Source organism: Bactrocera neohumeralis, chromosome 2 (genome assembly GCF_024586455.1).
Source record: "Bactrocera neohumeralis isolate Rockhampton chromosome 2, APGP_CSIRO_Bneo_wtdbg2-racon-allhic-juicebox.fasta_v2, whole genome shotgun sequence".
Lineage (NCBI taxonomy): Eukaryota > Metazoa > Arthropoda > Insecta > Diptera > Tephritidae > Bactrocera > Bactrocera neohumeralis.
The window spans coordinates 72915810-72933828 of NC_065919.1; the positions used below are offsets into that span (position 1 = coordinate 72915810).

Below are 18019 nucleotides of genomic sequence, written 5' to 3' on the forward strand. Positions count from 1 at the left end.
ATTTCATCATTCAAATGGCCGCTAAGACTTCTTTTGCGGAAACGATTTCGATGAACCCAATTTTCCACTAAATCAACTCGTGTCTCATGAATAGCACGTTGAGTATTGACTTCTCACGCTTTCGGAGAGTCGTGTTTACTACTTACTTAAGGCCAATGACTTCAACTAACCCCAGAAGTAGTAATCTAGTGGTGTTAATTCACGACATCTTGGAGGCCATTCAATGTCAGAATTTTTTGAAATAATCGAATCTCCAAACTTTTTACAATAATTCGGTTGTTGCACGGGCTGTGTGGCACATAGCCCCGTCTTGTTGCAACTATAAGTTACTAAGATCAACTTTTTCAAACTGCGGCCATAAAAAGTTGGTTATCAACGATCTGTATAACGGTGTCCGCAGCTTCATTTCGAAAGAAGTACGGACCACGAATTCCACCAGACCAAGAACACACCAAACTGTCCGTTTAAGTGAATGTGAATGGTTGTTCATGAATAATTTGTGGATTTTTTTTTTTTGCACCAGAATCGAAACTTTTGTTTATTTAGCGCACCACGCAGATGAAAGTGAGTCTCAACGGAGAAGAGCCCGCTTTGCGCCAGCTCAGCAAGAATTGGCCAACGACCAGTACTGACTTCTAGTCCAGAGTGGAACACAAAAGATCCATTAAACTGTTAGCTCTTAGCAAACTGAACACTGTTTTATTGGCACTAACGCAGTGAAACTGAAGAGTTCGTGGGATGCAATTTGACGAAGTTGCAATGAGGAAGATGAGGTGGAAATATCTACATACTTTCTCCTCTGAAATATGGTTGAAGTATCTCAGTAGTCATGCTTTCTACGAGCTTGAAGAATTTTCTGGAATTGATATTAGACGCCTAAATAAATTTGTGACAAGCTCTAGGGAGTTTGTCCACGCATCGTTCTTTTTGGCCCATACCTAGGAGTTCTGGAGAACATAATAGACGAACTCCTCAAGCAGTCCTTGTGGTATTACTGCACCAGAAATCAGCCTATTAACCTAACCTAACCTAATCTATACTAAAACGTAGAATGTTTCAGATGATGTTCATATAGTTCACTCACGCTTACTCATGAAGTAGTTAGAGACACCACTGAAAATTGGTCAAGAGATGGTTCTGATATTTTTTACCAGGCTTGGTTTTTCAGACTAAAGCCTCAAGCAAACTTACGACAACTTGACCCCCATTCCGATCATACACTAAAACTCTTACAAAATCAGTGAAACGAAACTTGGCTAGATGCTAAATTATTTTCTAACCACAAGATGTTTCTTTCAACTTTAACTCTTGGGGATATAGAAATATCTCCAGCCCAGATAGACTTTTTTGAGCAGTAATCACATTCATTTTCACATTCATATCGAATAACTACGTATAAAGCCAACACTATTTTATTAACTCAAATTCCGGCTCTGAAGATGATCAATCGAGCGTAGGGTCTAACCGTCAGCAGCGACGCCATTCACGTCATCACAGCATTGTTTTTAAGCGTTGCTCATTGATGATTTGGTTTGCATTGTTTACATTACAATAATTTGTTTGTGTTGTTTATAGTGTTATAGCTGTTGTTGCTGCTGTTCGTGCTTTACAACGTTATTGTTGCTGTCGGCATGGTTGGCAACGCGAATTACGTCATTCGCCATTAATTTCAACAACAGGATGCGCGCAATCGTTCGCAGCTATGATGTTCATCGATGTTGCAACAGCGGTAACAAAGCACATAATGACTATATGTAACGCCACTATTGTAACGAGTAATACAACAAAAATCAAAAGAAATACAAATAAAGAATGGCAACAGTCACAGGACGACAAATAACTGCCAGGAACCAATGTTTTTATGTATGTATGCACATAGCATGCTAACTTATTTATAGGTGATGGTACATATGTATATATGGTGTACTAGGGTGTCTGTTACTTATCAAGTTGATGTTTTTATACCATATACAGGATCATTGACTTTGTCACGAAGTAATACTTAAAATGAAACGTCGGAGACCCTATCAAATACATATAGTATATATGTACATATATAAATGATCAATATGATGAGCAGAATCGATTTAGCCATGACCTTCTGTCTGTCCATCTGCTTATAAGAGAATTACTCTCTTAGCTTTTGAGTTATTAACCTGAAATTTTGCATCCATGCTTTTTTACCAAGAAACTACTCATTTTTCGGAACGATATCGGCCCACTAAAGCATATGGCTCTCAAACAAAGTGAACAACAGGAATAAAGTGCTTGTATCGAAAACTTTCTCATGTGCTGAGATATCTTCACGAAATTTGGCATGGATTATTCGTTAAGGTAAGCATGCAATCTCCGAAAAAATTATTCAGATCGAGTCACTATAGCATATAGCTACCATACTAACTGAATCATCATAATCGAGAGCTTATTTGGGAGTTTTTTTTTAATTCAGGAGATATTTTCACGAAATTATGCTTGTGTTATTGCCTAAAGTAATAATGTAATCTCTGAAGAAATTGTTGATATCGGACTATTTTATTATATAGCTGCCATACAAACTGAGCGATCAAAGTTCTTGTAAGGAATATTTTGCCGACGCTGTTTTTACCTTTTTTCAGTTTTTACACAACAAAAATAGCCTCGCACCCTGTTTCAGTTTTTGCACTACCGAGATTATCCATCAAAAATAGCCTCATCATATTATTTAATTTGTCATCAAAGTAAGAAAATTTACAACTTTGACAAGGGAATATTTTAAATATGAAATTTAAAGCTCTATCAAAAAGGTCCTGCTGATTTTTTCCGGAAACACATTCCTATAAAAGTTAAACGCAATTAAATTTATCAAAAGTACTGTATACATATAGTACACCATGTCGTATGAGCAACGCTGAATGGTAAATCAGTTGTAAAATGCTCCGATTTAGTCTACATAATCGACCAAGTGAGCAAACAATTAATGCGATTGTGACCAAGTTTCGCACTCAGTTTACATTCGATGTATTGCGTCTGTTTCTGAGAGTGTGGCTGAAGACCGTGTTATACTGCGTATAACATTTAAACGAGTGGATTTTGGCAAAACCATACAGACCATTTTTATAGAGCGGAAAATTTTGACTTCGAATAATATTGTTTTAAGGTTGTGGGTTTACATGCTTAATGCAAAATATCGAAACAGCCCATGTTAAATGGAAAATAAAAATAAAATTTTGAAAATAAATATGCTCTTTACCTGATATAAGTTTACTGCGTATAACATTTAGTCGAGGGATTTTGGCAAAACCCATAAAATTTTTATAGAGCGGAAAATTTTGAAATCACCTAACTATTTAAAAAAAAGTTAGACGTAGAAAATAAGGGACACCCTAACACATACATACACCCATCCATACATAAGCCTTGTGCGACCTGTCCATGTCGCAATCGGTGTGGCAATGCAATTGTTGCAATATAAACAATAAAAACGAAGCACCCCAACGGTGCTGACAATAACAGCGCCCGCACCAGCGCCAAAACAACAACAACAATGTGTACAGAAACATCTGCAATCAAAGCAACAAAAGCAATGCGCGCAATGAAGTGCAGCAATAATAACAATAGCAATAACAACAAATGAACGAATTGCGCTTGCAACGAAAGTAGCATTATTTGTCTGTCATTCAGCAGCTTTCATCGCTTTCGCTGATCCCCTTATAACGCTTAACGCCTCCCGCTGCACCAACGAAGATTTTGCTGTAAAATTCGCGTGTTTTGCACTCATTTGCCCAACGATTGCTGACGGCATTGCTGTATACATTGTCTCCGACATGGTTACTGTTATATGCATTGTTGCTGTTGTTGTGTTTGCTGCTTTATATTTGCCCTTACCCACTTGGCTAGTTGTCCTTTGTGACGCTCATTTGGCTTAACATGTGCATGTAAGTAAGTGTGTGTGTGTGTAAATATGTTTGTACTAAATGCTGTAGTTGTCATTGTTGCTTTTATCATTCCATGTGTGTGCGACTGTGTGCCTCTTGCAATTTGCTGCTTACAATTGTCACCTTTGTTGCACGTTTTAGCGCTGTTTTGTTGTTATTGCTGTTGTCATTACACCTCTAACTGTCATTGGGTTTCTCGCTATCCCCGCGCTACTACGTGTCTATTTTTCACTTGTCTTTCTTGTTGCTTTTCCGCTTTGGTGCCACCTGCTTTTAATCAGCTCGAAGGGTAAAGTGAAATAGACAAATAGACACATGCAACGTGTTAATGTTGCACAAACACCTGCGTGCAATGCCATGTCGACTAGTTAGCAATAACAACAACAACAGGCATCTCATATAAGTTAATTTGGGGCAATGCTTTATGCTTAGCAACCCATGCCACTCGCCACATGCCACACGGCGCCCGATCTAGCGACAATTTGAGCTACTTACTTGTTATGTTGCAAGTGACGCTAGGTAATTGGCAACACCCGATCCACTTGCTTGCAACCCATTGTGGCATGTGAAATTTTTTGCCCTGGCAAAGAGGTGTTCAAGTCTTGTTTTTCACATGAATTTCTAATGAGACCCTCAATGGGTTAATTTGTTGTATTCGTAATATCATTTGAAGCGCCATGAAGTCAAAGGTCCCATTGCAAAATATTATTATCGACGTGTGTATGTGTGTGCAGGTACCCATACATAAACATACACGTCGGTGGAGAGTGTGAGAGCAGCTTTTGTGTGTTGTTCGACTTCATTTTCCACTCGGATACGCTTTTTGTGTTGTTGTTATTTGCACCAGCTCATTTTGTCTATCAACTTTACCACAGCTAATTAACAGTTGGTTAAAGGCGATTGGCCGGCAGTCAGCACAGCACGAGCAGCAGGAAGCCACACGACACGGTACTTTGTGGCAACTGGCAATTTGCTTTCGATGTAATTAAAATGTTATTTTTTAATTTTCTCTGAATAATAGTGCGGAATTCGAGAGCATTTTCGAATGAATGCTTAATATAAGGACATAGAGCTAATTTTAGTGCATGGAGCAAATGAGCAAGAAACCTATCCAGTAGAATGTCTACATTCTTTGTTGCGCTAAAATTATTGATGGCAGCAGAAAATCTCATTCATAGCACTAAGTCAGATAAAAATCCAGTGATAATCTTGTTACGTAGACAAAACTTTCGATAAAACGTGCGGTAAGCCACCGCACCGTTTCCAAAATGGTTCCTAACAGCCACTATAAGAGGAAATTTAAGCTTTTCTAATTGTACGAAATCGTGAAATAAAAGGAAATTGATCTATCTATAATCTCTAGCCTTATTTATTTGATATACTGCCTTTGTTTGAGCACCTATTTGATAGCTTGAACTGTCTTTCTCGTCTTTAGAGTATTTAGAGTAATGCTCCTAATTAATATGGGATACATATGATAAAAAAGCTTTAAACTCAGAACTAAAGTTTTCCATTCCTCGAAACAGACCAAATAACTTATGTTCTTTCTGAGAAAATTCATCAGCAGTAAACCAATCGAATACATAGCATTTAATATACAAGTTCTAAAACGCTTTGGGTCCTTTGTACAGAAAAAACTATCACTTTTTTCTGAAGGTTGTATTCATATTACATAATAGGTTACTCCTTTGATTACATGTTAAAGTTTTGTTCCTCATTCCTTCTATTCCTCAAAATTTAAGAGGCGTAATATTGTTCATGTAATTTAGCTTAGTCAATAGTACCTAGCATGAAACTGAGAGTCATATAGTTGACTTTCTGTCCATAAACCACAGCCGATAGCACTAAGAAATCCTTAGATTATTCATATACTACATCTGGGAATGCAATGAACCGATTTAAATAACTTTAAAATTGCATAAATTATATTATAAATAACATATAAGGTAGTTAAAGAAATTCTTTGAAAAGCGTTGCCGCTTAGTTATTTTTTGGTTCAATATAACTGATGGACGAAGCAATAGTATAATATCCATTCAACTTAGTTTTGGTTAGGTACATTTTTCTTAAACGTTGCCACCTATTTGGAAAATTTAAGTAAAATAAATTGATGCGACAAATTCACAATATAAATATAGAGACAAAAAAATAAATATTTTCAATATGATCAGCAGCCTAAAGTCGTTTCAAATTACACAGGATTCCTAATGTTTGAAAATTTACTTTCCGAGTTCCATTTTTATGAAGCCTGGCGGGAAGGTTCACTCTTGTGGCGAGTGGTGTAAAGTATATACTCTTTTTTAACACTTAAATTAGCGACGAAGTTTGAAATTCTATGAAAAAAACATCGGAGACCCTATAAGGTGTATGTATATAAAGGGCGATCCCAGTAAAGTTACTCTTTTCCATAGCCTTTTATGATAGGTCAACTCAAGGAAAGACTTGCGCCGGAACAACGTTTACAAACGTTCAACTTTATTACATGTTCTTTAAGAATGTGTTTTCCGGCGATTCGCTCAACTTATGGTCAACATAATCGGCCTACTGAGCGTAACACCTATTCGCAACAACCATCACCCATCGTGAGATCCAGCATTCATTTTTGGATAATATTCAACCGAATAGCCCACGTACAGCACGCAGTGAACAAAATTTTGCAGCCGTAGCTGAGAGTGTACACGAAGACCGTGGAGAGTCGATTCGGCGCCGTTCGCAGCAACTCGTACTTACGTCGATATCTTAAATTGAAAGCGTACAAAATACAGCTTATGCAATAACTGAAGCCGTTCGATCTTCCCAAGCGATATCGCTTCGCTCTATGGGCTCTTGAAAAGTTCCAAGCAGATCCGACGCTTTCGAGCCAAATTTTCTAAAGCGATGAGCCCCATTTCTCGCTCAACGGGTATGTAAATTAGAAAATTTCCATATTAGGGACGAAGGACAACCCAGTGAGATTCAAGAGCCATCACTTTATCCAGAAAAAACAGTTTGTAGTGGTTTGTGGGCGTGTGGGTTCATCGATTCATATTTTTTCAAACATGTCGACTTATCGCGCCACGATAACCGACTATTTGCTGCCTGAAATTGAAACTCGCATCAATCAATTGATTTATTGACAGAGCACTTCAACATTTTCCAATAAATTTAAAGTTTTTGTTTTTTTCTTTAAAAGAGTAGAGAAATTCGAAATACTGATCAAATTGAAAGGTGAATTTTGTCCATCATCATCTCCTTAAAGTAATCTTCTCCCGCTGCAATACACTTATTCCAACGAAGTTTCCAGTCATCATAGCACTTGGAAAAATCCTTGGTCGTGATGGCCATCAGAGCGTTCTTTGATTCAGCTTTTTATATCCTCAATTGAGTCAAAACGGTGGCCTCGGAGCGGTCATGTGAATTTGCCTGTTACTCGAGGGTAATTCAGGCGAATGTGGTGGTTGCGGCACCACGAATAACCAATGCACTTCTTTGTTCAATAAATTCAGACAAAGTAAAAATCGAAGAATTCACGCTTATCTCAAATACTAATGAATATTTTGACGTGAAATTTAGCATAGATGTCACTATAGTATTATAGACTTACAGAAAAAAAAATTTACCGATTTGAAAAACACGCGAAGTATAAATTAAATATTAAAAATTTCATCCTTTCTATTTGATCAGAGAGAGAGTATTTCACCCTTTATGTAGGTACAATAAGATATATAGCAGTCACAAGTATTATCCAAGTTTCTTCGATGCAGCCGAAGTTAAAGTTTTCTTTTTGTTTGCCTTACTTTATACGAGTAAGTCTTTATAGGTATAACTATAATTTCTTCTTTTTTGTACACATATTTATATCGATATTTGCAACCTACATCAAGACGAAATATTTTTGGTGAAAATCTAATTCGATCAACTGCAAGCTGTTTTCACAATCTCTGCTGAAGCTCGGTTACCATTATTATCTTTAGCACAGACAGATTTAGTTTGCGTTCAAGTATCCGTTCAATTAAATAGAAAAATGTTCTTAAACAGCTTTAATAGTATATCCATGGCTTTGTTTTAAAATTTATTCATTTCCACTTACGATATTTTCGAAAGCAATTCCATTGTAAATTAAATAAACTTTCTCTTGAATATTTTTAATTTTTTCAAAATAATTTCTACCCTGACTCAGCAACTCTGGTGCTTATGTCCACAACCAATTGAATTCGATTTAACATGCATTTAAGTCTTCCTAAAAGCTTTGCATTTTCCACACAAGTGACCAAAGGCATATCAGACACATTTCAATTGTTTAGATTTTAACAAAATGCAGAATTGTTTATTCTTTATTTGTGTTAACTAGTTGGATGTTTTTATTTTTAATTTTCCTCCGAGCAGCATAGTGCGTTTCGGTGTAGTAGTGAATATTGCAGCAGCCAGCAGCCAGCAGTCAAGAACAGCAGCAGCAGTAACAACAACAACAAAGAGCCACGTAACAGAGACAATTCAATCAATTTAACGAAACAAAAGCTTTTTGAGCCATTGATTGGATATTGAGGGCAAACTGATGGCCACAGCAAAATAAAATTGCACAACCACATGCACAGCACACATACACACAGATACATTTACTTATATAAATGCTCATATACGTTCAAAACTGAGCCACACAAGCGCAAAAGTAGATCAACACCAGCGCAGAGTTCAAAGAAACAAATAATTTGTGTTGGTATGTGTGTGCGCGCTTATGTGTGTGGTCAAGTATTATATGGCAACTGAAAGATCTATTTACCCATTGTACGCTCGTGCTAACTAACTAAACTAAAAGCCAAAGTGACTAGCTAGCTTACTGCAACAAATATACATGTTAATATACATTCACACACACATACCTACATACACACACAATTGAATGCATTTGAACGCTCGCATGCATTTGCCAGTGAAGAGAGAAATTTCCGTCTAACCAAACACACACACACACAATTGTGTATACAAACGTTTGCTCATGTGTGTGTGTGTGTTAGTAAAGGCAACAGAGACATAGGAGGAATGCATGAACGGTTCGGTGAATGCTTTCAAATGCAGGCAAATCCTAGCAAATAAATGAGCGTCTGACCCGGTTGCAGTGCTGGCAACCTTAACAAAAACTTTTCGGCACAGCCGCAACAACAACAACGCAGCAATAGAGATTAAAATAAATGGCCAAATATTGCTTTGCACCAAAAAGGTTGACCGAAATTCATCAAAAGCAAGCGACAACACCTGGAATATGGAACGGTGAAAAGCACCCAGTGGGAAATCGGTAACTAATTGTGATAGTTTGGCAGGCAAGCGATATTGGAAATTTGACAGTTGTGTGTAGAAAGTATGATTGAATAGATAATCCACTCAATATATTTTCTATTCATCCGTATTGCTGGTTAAACTCATTCAATAATATCCTGAATGTAGACAATGTTTTGTGGAAGGTTTGTAAAACTGCGTTAAATGACAAATATAAAGCGCTGCCTGCAATTAGGAGCTTGATTAAATTTGGTCAAAGATAGAATATGAAACTAAGGAGTTTGTATAAAGAATGAAGAAATATAAGTTTTGCAAAAATTATAAAAGAGTGGCATATACTAAATTTTGTTTGGATATGAGTTTGTTAAACAATATTGAAAATTATTTATTTACTACTAACCAAAAAATGTTCAGAGTTTTTTGAAAATATGTCCAATTTTTTCACAACGAGAAGTAATTTTCCAGAATTTAGACAAGCAAACGAAATTTAATATACCCTTAATGTTTATATACTCCTTGATTAAGTTTGACTACTTCAGAAATGTGCGAACAATTGAACCATCTGCTTGCAATACACATACTTGAAGTTATGATTACTACAGATTTGTGATATTAACTAATGAGTTGATTAATAATGAATGCCTCAGTCACGACTTTGAACTCACCTTCAGCAGGAGACTTTAAGTTAAGTGCAGGAATAAGGATTATAGGATCAATGTCCTTTCTAATAGCTATCACGATCTGTAAGGAAAGAAATTACAACAATTAATCATGATAATTAAAATTTGATTCGGAGTTACTAAAAAAAACAATAAAATTTTCTGATTAAAATATGCCTAAGATGGTAAGACTACACTTAATTAATATGTCAAATACTGGCACCATCTTTCAACAAGTTTGGCTACGGCAACTGCTTACGTCGGTACATCGAACAAAGAATTTGTCTTAAATTTTGTATTTTGAACCTAATGTCGTGTGCGGAATCGTTAAGAATGTTTGAAAAGACTTACGGTGATTCAGTTTTAACAAAGACATAAGTCTACGAGTGGTACAAAGCCTTCAAAGACGATCGAGAGATCGCTGAAGACATGCCTCGTTTTAGACGACTCTCTCTTCAACTTATGAAAATATTAAAAAAGTGAAGGATATGGCGCTTGAAATTCGTAAATCCTCAGGCAAGTGTTAGAGAAATGGCAAGAGAGCTCGACATCTCTAGCGCGTCCATTCGAACTTTTTTTAATAAACTTCTTAAGTCAGGCTCAAGGTTCCAAATTATGTGAACTGAAGATTTATCTTTACTCGGCAACTCTGAAATTTTTGATCCGATATGGATTCAGAAGGATTCCTAAAACTAATTCTGTGAAATTGATAACTAAAGACCTTTATGCGGAAGGAAACCGATAAAATTATAATAAAAAATAAATAAATAAAAGAAAATCTTAAAACAGAGAAACACTGAAACTGTATCAAAAGATTTAAGATAGCTTTGCAATCTATTAGCTGGTAAATCCGCTCCAGAGTTCAGCTTTCCAGATTCGCTATCTTCTGCTTCATATAAGTATATAGCGATCCAAAACTATATAATAAAGATTGCCGTAGATCTCTTACTAACACATTTATTTTCATATCTTAACCTAGATGGAAAAAACCCAGACTCAGTCGAAGTATTTAGTACAAGACGTGGGTTTTAAGTTAACCCTAAACGACATTAAAGCCACACTTTAAATGGAGAAAGCACGAACAAGCTTGAATGATCACAGTTATGCTTACTTTCAACTACAAAAAACAAAAGTATCTTAAAGACTGTTTAAGTATGATAAAATGTCGCTGTACTCTACCTTCTGCTTCAATAAGAACACCGTCACAGCGGCGCGTACGTATTTTAAAATTTATTACGAAAAGTTAGCAAGTCGACATTAATTTTCTCTACTGAAAAAATACTCGATTCACTCTCGTCAGCCAACAAAGTTACTGTTATTGCATTGGCTTGCTGGATGTGGTCCAATTTGACGCACAACCAACCAGCGGACCAACGAAAATCGATGCTTTTAATTAGTACGCGCACACACACCAACCCACCGCCACACACATACATACATACTGGTTGCGCGAACACACGTATTATGGTATATACGTCCAAAAACAACAAGGCAACAACAAGCCAGCGATTGAACAACATTTCGACGACATCCAATAGTGGAGCCGGCGCACTGTAAGCAAAACCGCGACGCGACATTCAGTCGTTGAATTTCGGTCCAATTAGGGTAGCAGTCCGAGTGCCCGAGGTGGGGGTGTGACGGCACGCATATAGGTTGGCACAGCGCGGCATATTGGTGACCACCACGACATGGTGTGCTGCGGAGCTGAAAAAGTGCCCATTGACTGATATTGCGCGCGTCCACCGCAAAAGTTACTTTAGTAACTGGGGCTTTGACAGAGCAAAGCGCACACTGGATGGACGAAAAAAGTGGAGCGGCAACAAAAGTTGCACAGCAAAGGCTGGACTGGTATTGAATAAGCGGGTTTTATGTAAAGTTATGTAAAAGTGTGTGTGCCGCATACAAAACCACGAACAAGCGGGACATTTTGGAGCTCGCCGCGATTTCTTATGGGCGTCGGAGCTGTATAAATACTTATGCGCCTCCTGTTTGGCCTTTTGTTGCACGTCTCGCTGTTGACTTTTACATTATTTTATTTTTCTTTCGCATATTAAACCACACATACATATATGTAATGATGTATATGTAGTTGGATCCACATGTGACATACACCAGCCATGGTCCAGCATTTAGAGTTGCCGCTCTTACGCACACTTAAGTTCATTAAAAATCACAAAGCGTTTCATATTTCCGAGGACATAAATGTACGTGCGTAAAATACGCAACGCACGCAAAAAATAAAAACCAAACGAAAGCAAAAATGATTCGCTCAAACAGCGAATATACAACACACTTCGACAAACAGACCATACCAAAAAGTGACAAATTTCTATGAAAGCGAAACTACAGACACCTTAGGCAGCGCCACGCCACCCCTTTGTAGCTGCAAACAAGCGTCGAAAAAGAAACTTGCAGAGCCTACTGAAATTGATGCTGAGACCAAGGCGACGTGCCTTGCAAACTTTTCGGCTAATTCGCCGCGTACGACGAATTAAGCTCAGACGGCGAGGGGGAACGCAGTACTCGGTGTGGACTGCTGAGTAGCGAGTTCGTTGTATCTTTGAAGAGCTGTGAGAGCGTGAGGGTGAATAGTGAGTGCGTACGAGTGTTGGACTCAGATGCTACAGATTCGAGTTTAGACGTCGCTTTGCCGTGATAGTGGGTAAATTATAGCTTCAGGCTAACGGAAACTTATTTAAGCAGAGTAAAGTGTACAAATTATGTACATATATATATGATGAGGTAATCCATTCTCACTTGAAACTTAAGTTCTTGAGGTATGGTTATATAGCAAAAGCTTAGCATTAGAACTTTCAGAATTTGAGGTTTCCATACCAGCAGATATAGCCATTGCATAACAACAGAACTTCTTCTGAAAAGTAAACAAAGTGATAATAGACAATTTATTACCGATATTGCTGCCACTTTTCTTCTCTGATACTAAAAATTCTCTTTAATACGAATTTTTCTATGCGAGGGTGTTCCTTAAAGACACATAAAGTCGTTAGGTAGCAATGTTGCATACTCATTGGCAATGGTCGCAGCCCAAAACGTACATATATGCCTTTAAATAAGACAAGCAAATGTTGAACCAACATTTACGGATCACCCTAACATATTAGGTGTACATATATTTAAAGTTACATGTAAGCTTCATTACTATTCTTAAAAGAACACATACATATATCGTTGAATATTTTTTCTTGTGACATCACTCATTCATACTTGTTGTTATTGTCACTTACTCTTTCTACAATTTGTAAATGTTCTCGCACTTTTTTAGTTGTCATGTTTTATGCCTGTCACAATGTTTATGTTGCAACAATGACAGTACAACTACAACACTTGTCAGTTGTCAACTTTGCTATTTTTCATGTTGAACGTTCTGCGTGAGTGACACGCCATCAAAATCATCAACATTATCATTGCCAGCAACGCTGGTATGAACAGTGGAACAAAATTGGATAAAACTCTGTCAAAATTTTCCAATTTTATATTAAACATTTTTTATTAATGATTAGAATATAATTTATATTAATACAGAATTTATAAAAATTCGAAGTCGCAAACGAAGTCTTAGATTTGGAATTTCGAAATTGATTTTGATCAAAGCAGCATTATTAAATATAGTATGCATAGTATAGTAAGTTATTAGACAAGTTAAAATATGTTTAGTAAGGTTAGGTCGAAGAGTTGATCTAAAATCGATGAATGATAAACTTCTAAAAGTAGATCACCAAATCCTCATAGATCAACGACGCATTTTGAACTTATCGCAAATTTATTAATGCTTGATCATAATCCCAACAACTTTTCGAAGTTCGCCATAGGTGTCTATAGAATTCATGACAGCCCTCTATGCTTTCGAAAAAAGCTCGGTAAGAGGACCTTTTGGCCTACCTAATCTTTGTTTAATATATAGAAAGTCCAGCTTTATAGAATACCCAATTACTATCCGTTCCGTTGTTGTGGCCTTAATTCAACAGGTTTCAGCTTGAATATTTGATTTCCGATAACTCTGGTGTCCAACAACCATAACCTAGTCTTTGCTGGACACAGAAATATATAAAAATTTACGAATTGTATTGAGACCACTGTGGGCCAGCTCTGTGAGTGCAAAGATCATTACTGTTTTTAAGTGCAAAATCAAGACACAGAAAATTTAGTGTTAAAATAATTTAAACGCCAAGTTGAGATATCTATTTTCGTATTTCTATTTTTTTTGTTTTCTACAACAACTGTCTCTACTGGAGCTTGTATTGCTTTATCTGGAAGTTTAAGAAGCTTTTAGGAGGTATGCAGAATGAAAGAGTGATCACATGTTAAAAACATAAATTTTTGAAATAGAGGAAGGTATCAGGCCATTAAGGAATTCCGGGAAACGAAATAGCTGATGAGATTACTAAAAGTGACACCCAACTTGCTAGTGAACCACACATAAGTCACTAAAAAAGTTACAGTAGAAAATTCCGAAAGAGCCTTAAGGACATGCTGGAATGCCAAGATCATGTGGAATGCCAAGAGTCCCGAAGAAAACCACGCAAGTTTTTTACTCACATGGTCTCGAAAGGACAACACAGGAAGGTGCTTGGTCAAAACTAACTGTAATCACATGCTAGCTGAATGGACATAAGTAACTGCGATACATAAAGGGAGTGCAGTGAGGTAGGCATGAGAAAAACGCTGAAACGTCTCTTATGCTCATGTGAAGCCTTATTTATGAATCGTCTTAGATATCAAGGAGCTTCGGAGACTAGATAGAGTATACAAATTAGATATTGAATCACTCTTAAAGTTCGCAAAAAGCTCAAACTACTTTAGCTTAAATTAAACTGAATCTCCATCTGACATTACAAGGGACCCGCAGGTTCATGTATGACATGAGAGCCCACCAGTATAACTTAAACTAATCTAAAATGGACGATTAATGTGCTTCCAAAAAAGTTTCTTGTTTAAATAACAGTTCATTTTGTATTTTTAAATCTCATATTCTATGGAAACTTTGAAGAAGATAGTAAAGGCCGGTTTGTACAGAAAATTCTCAGTTCATTATTCTCCAATCCAAAGTTTGCACAAGACGCCAATTAAGAAGAAGAAGAAAGCTGCACAAGAATTCTCATAAAGTTCAAATACTTGTAGCAAAAATTTTAATTATTTAGTGGCACAAGCTTTTGAAGAAGTAAATTTGTTGAAGACGAATATAATCCTAAAAAAATTTCAACAAAAATGTGTCTTTGTTGGTCCATGTGGGCCGTTATAACCTAACCTAAGCTAAAAGGGAGAAGGGCGTACAAGATACTACATTCATGATATTTTATTTAATAAAAATTGTCAAAAAAAGACATTTACTTGAAAATATCTAGTCGTAGATAAGATTTGATTATCAGAAAGGAATTAATTTATGTTAACACAGTTATATGCCAGTAATTCGAAAGGAAAAATTGTATTTCTAAAAATATTAAAAATTGTTGAAAACACAATTTGAGTTTTCAAATCCATTTATTTATTCAATTTCAAGTGCAATTGAATTTACCAAGCAAAATCAGCAGAATGCAATTGTAAAAAGTAATCACGGACGCGTGCGTGTGTATTAGTGCGCCTACATGTATGCAACATTTCTTGTGCTCCTGCGCAGTCAGTCCCTCGTAAACTGCTTTGTATAATTAAATATAAATAAACAGATTTTATTTAAAATACACCAGTTCAATTATACATATGCATATATGTATATCTATATATATACAATATACATATATACATCTCATATATATCTATATATATATATATGAAATCTCATAAAATCACAAACACAAGGTTTTCTCTGCCTTACTGCAAGGCAGCGCTGCATGCGACGAACTGTATATAGAACCAACCTGGCGCACAGCCGTGACACTTGTCAGCCTTGAGCAGTGTGCAGCGCACTCATTCTTAATTTCTATTTCGATTCAACGCATAGAAAGCTTAATTCATTTTTATATGTATGTATGCGTGTATGAATAAAGCATGAGTATTTGTATATATTTTTATATAGTTATAAATATGTATAGGTTTAGGCTTATATGTCTGTGTTTCGATTTGTGTGTATGCACAGAATACGCTTAGATTTTTTAGTTTCTACGACACATGGTTTGAGGGTCATGTCACACACATTTGCAAAAACATAACGTTCGAAATCAGGCACACACACATGCGCGTTTACACATAAAAGCTCACGCATTCGTTTTTCCAATCTTTCCAATCCTTCTCCACCGCTTTTTTCCTTGTTGCATCAACAATATTTCACTATTTTGTAAGCCAACGCTAACGCACAGAATTCACACTGCCACAGAAGCAAATATATGTACATGTACAATATATATATCTTCATATGTGTAGCGCATATTTCTATTGGAATTTTATTGTGTAAATAAACGTAAAGCTTTCTTAATTTAAGCATTTGTAAATTCTTTGCAGGCCAAGCGACCGAACGGCTCTATCAAAATCTCTCGTCGCATTTTGCAGCCTTTTTTTTGGGTCCTTTGGTGCTTTGACAGCTCGTTCGCTTGTCCCACAATTCATGCATTCATTCATTCATTCTATAGATCGAAAGTGCTGCCGCTTACCTTTTTTAGAAATTTACTTACATATATAATATCGTATATTATAGTGTATTTGGAGACTTGTTTGCGGCTGTTTGTGTTGGAATTCTCTATGGACGTTCATCAGTCCTTCATTGAGCTTGCGTGTATTCATATGTGGCAAAGTGTGTCCGTTATGTTTGCGTACAAATGTATACATTGTGGTATTTATATACATACTTTCATAAATATATTTGTATGCATTTGTTTGTAATAATTTGTATCTTTCAAGTGCTTTTATAACTGTCGTGGCAGTAGTTTGGTAAAAGATACCATGACCCACGATTATTTTTATTCAAGGAATTTTTTCTCAGTTAAACAAACAGATTACCCTCGATTTTTTCTTCACAAAAGCAGCTTAGTATTTTCTGAAATTTAAGCAAACTGTCATTGATACCTCAAATTGGTCAGTTAAAATTTCATAAAAAAGTTAGCAAACACTTCACAGGTGCATTTATTATAGCATTAAGGGGTATACATAGAACTTTAGCCTGATTTTGTTCAGTCACTTTTAATCGCAAATATATGCTATGCTATATGCAGTCTTATGGCAATGCCCTTTGTGGCAATGACTTGTCAAAACAAAGTCATCCAAGCATTTGGTTTCGACCGGTCAATTTGTATGACAGCTATGTATATTATACTGTTATCCAATATTGGGGCTTCCGCAAATGAGCAGCTTCTTGATGAGAAAAGGATGTGTGCAAAATTTCAAGTCGATTTCTCGCTGAGGAACTAGTTCGTATAGACAGACGGACATGGCCAAAGCGACTCAGTTCGTCATACTGACCACTTATGTATTACTTTACAAGGTTCCGGAAGTTTCCTTTTGGGTCTTACGCACATTGTGGCAAATTTTATAAACGCTGTTCAGGGTATAAGACATACAACTTTGAAGGGGTAACATGGGTTTACGGATTTCAAAATATCGATTTTTTATTTTTAAATTCTACAATGCCTCTAGAATATTGTCCTAAATTATCAAGTTGATCCAAGTAATAGTATCGGAGGTACAGCCTTGAAAACTTGTGTCCTCGGGGCAAGCTAGGCTAAATGCGCCGTCTTTAAACGCGTTTTCTCGAAACTGTGTGTGTGTTTTTGAAGTCGGTTGGCAAGATTTCTTAAGAACTACTTAACCGATCTTCATGAAATCTTACACAGTTCTTTGAGATACAATTCTTAAAGATTTGGACAAAGGAGTTTTTTCTCGATTACTACTTTTGAAAAAAAAATGTCGCTAAATTTTCACTTAAATCTTTTTTCATAATTTTTTTAGTAAAAATGTATGCCAAAAATCAAATTTTCAGTTTTCTCTCCTCGATCAAGTTATAAGTTAAGGTTTCAACTAAAACACGTATTTTTTTACTTGAATCCTGTAATGAGTCATTCTGCCAACGCGGGAGTATCTTTTTTGCGAGGGGTTACCGGGAATAGCGTCCCAATGGCCGAGTTAAAATTTTTTTTCCAAATATTTCAGAATTTCTCTGTTAATACAGGTAGTGTGTTTGTAACAATAAGAAATCCTAATAAATTTTTTCATTTTTTATATGTGAAAAAATTGCTGAAGAAATGCTAG

At 36.3% G+C, this 18019-nt stretch overlaps 1 protein-coding gene across 2 annotated transcripts in view; it reads right to left on the bottom strand.

Annotated features, from left to right (window-relative positions):
• Window positions 1-18019, bottom strand: part of LOC126767802 (uncharacterized) — a 366033-nt gene that overhangs the window by 244803 nt on the left and 103211 nt on the right. For both annotated transcript variants that reach the window (XM_050485451.1, XM_050485444.1), the window contains exon 3: window positions 9833-9908. The gene's annotated coding sequence lies outside the window, so the exon portion shown is untranslated. The remainder of the gene's footprint in view (window positions 1-9832; window positions 9909-18019) is intronic.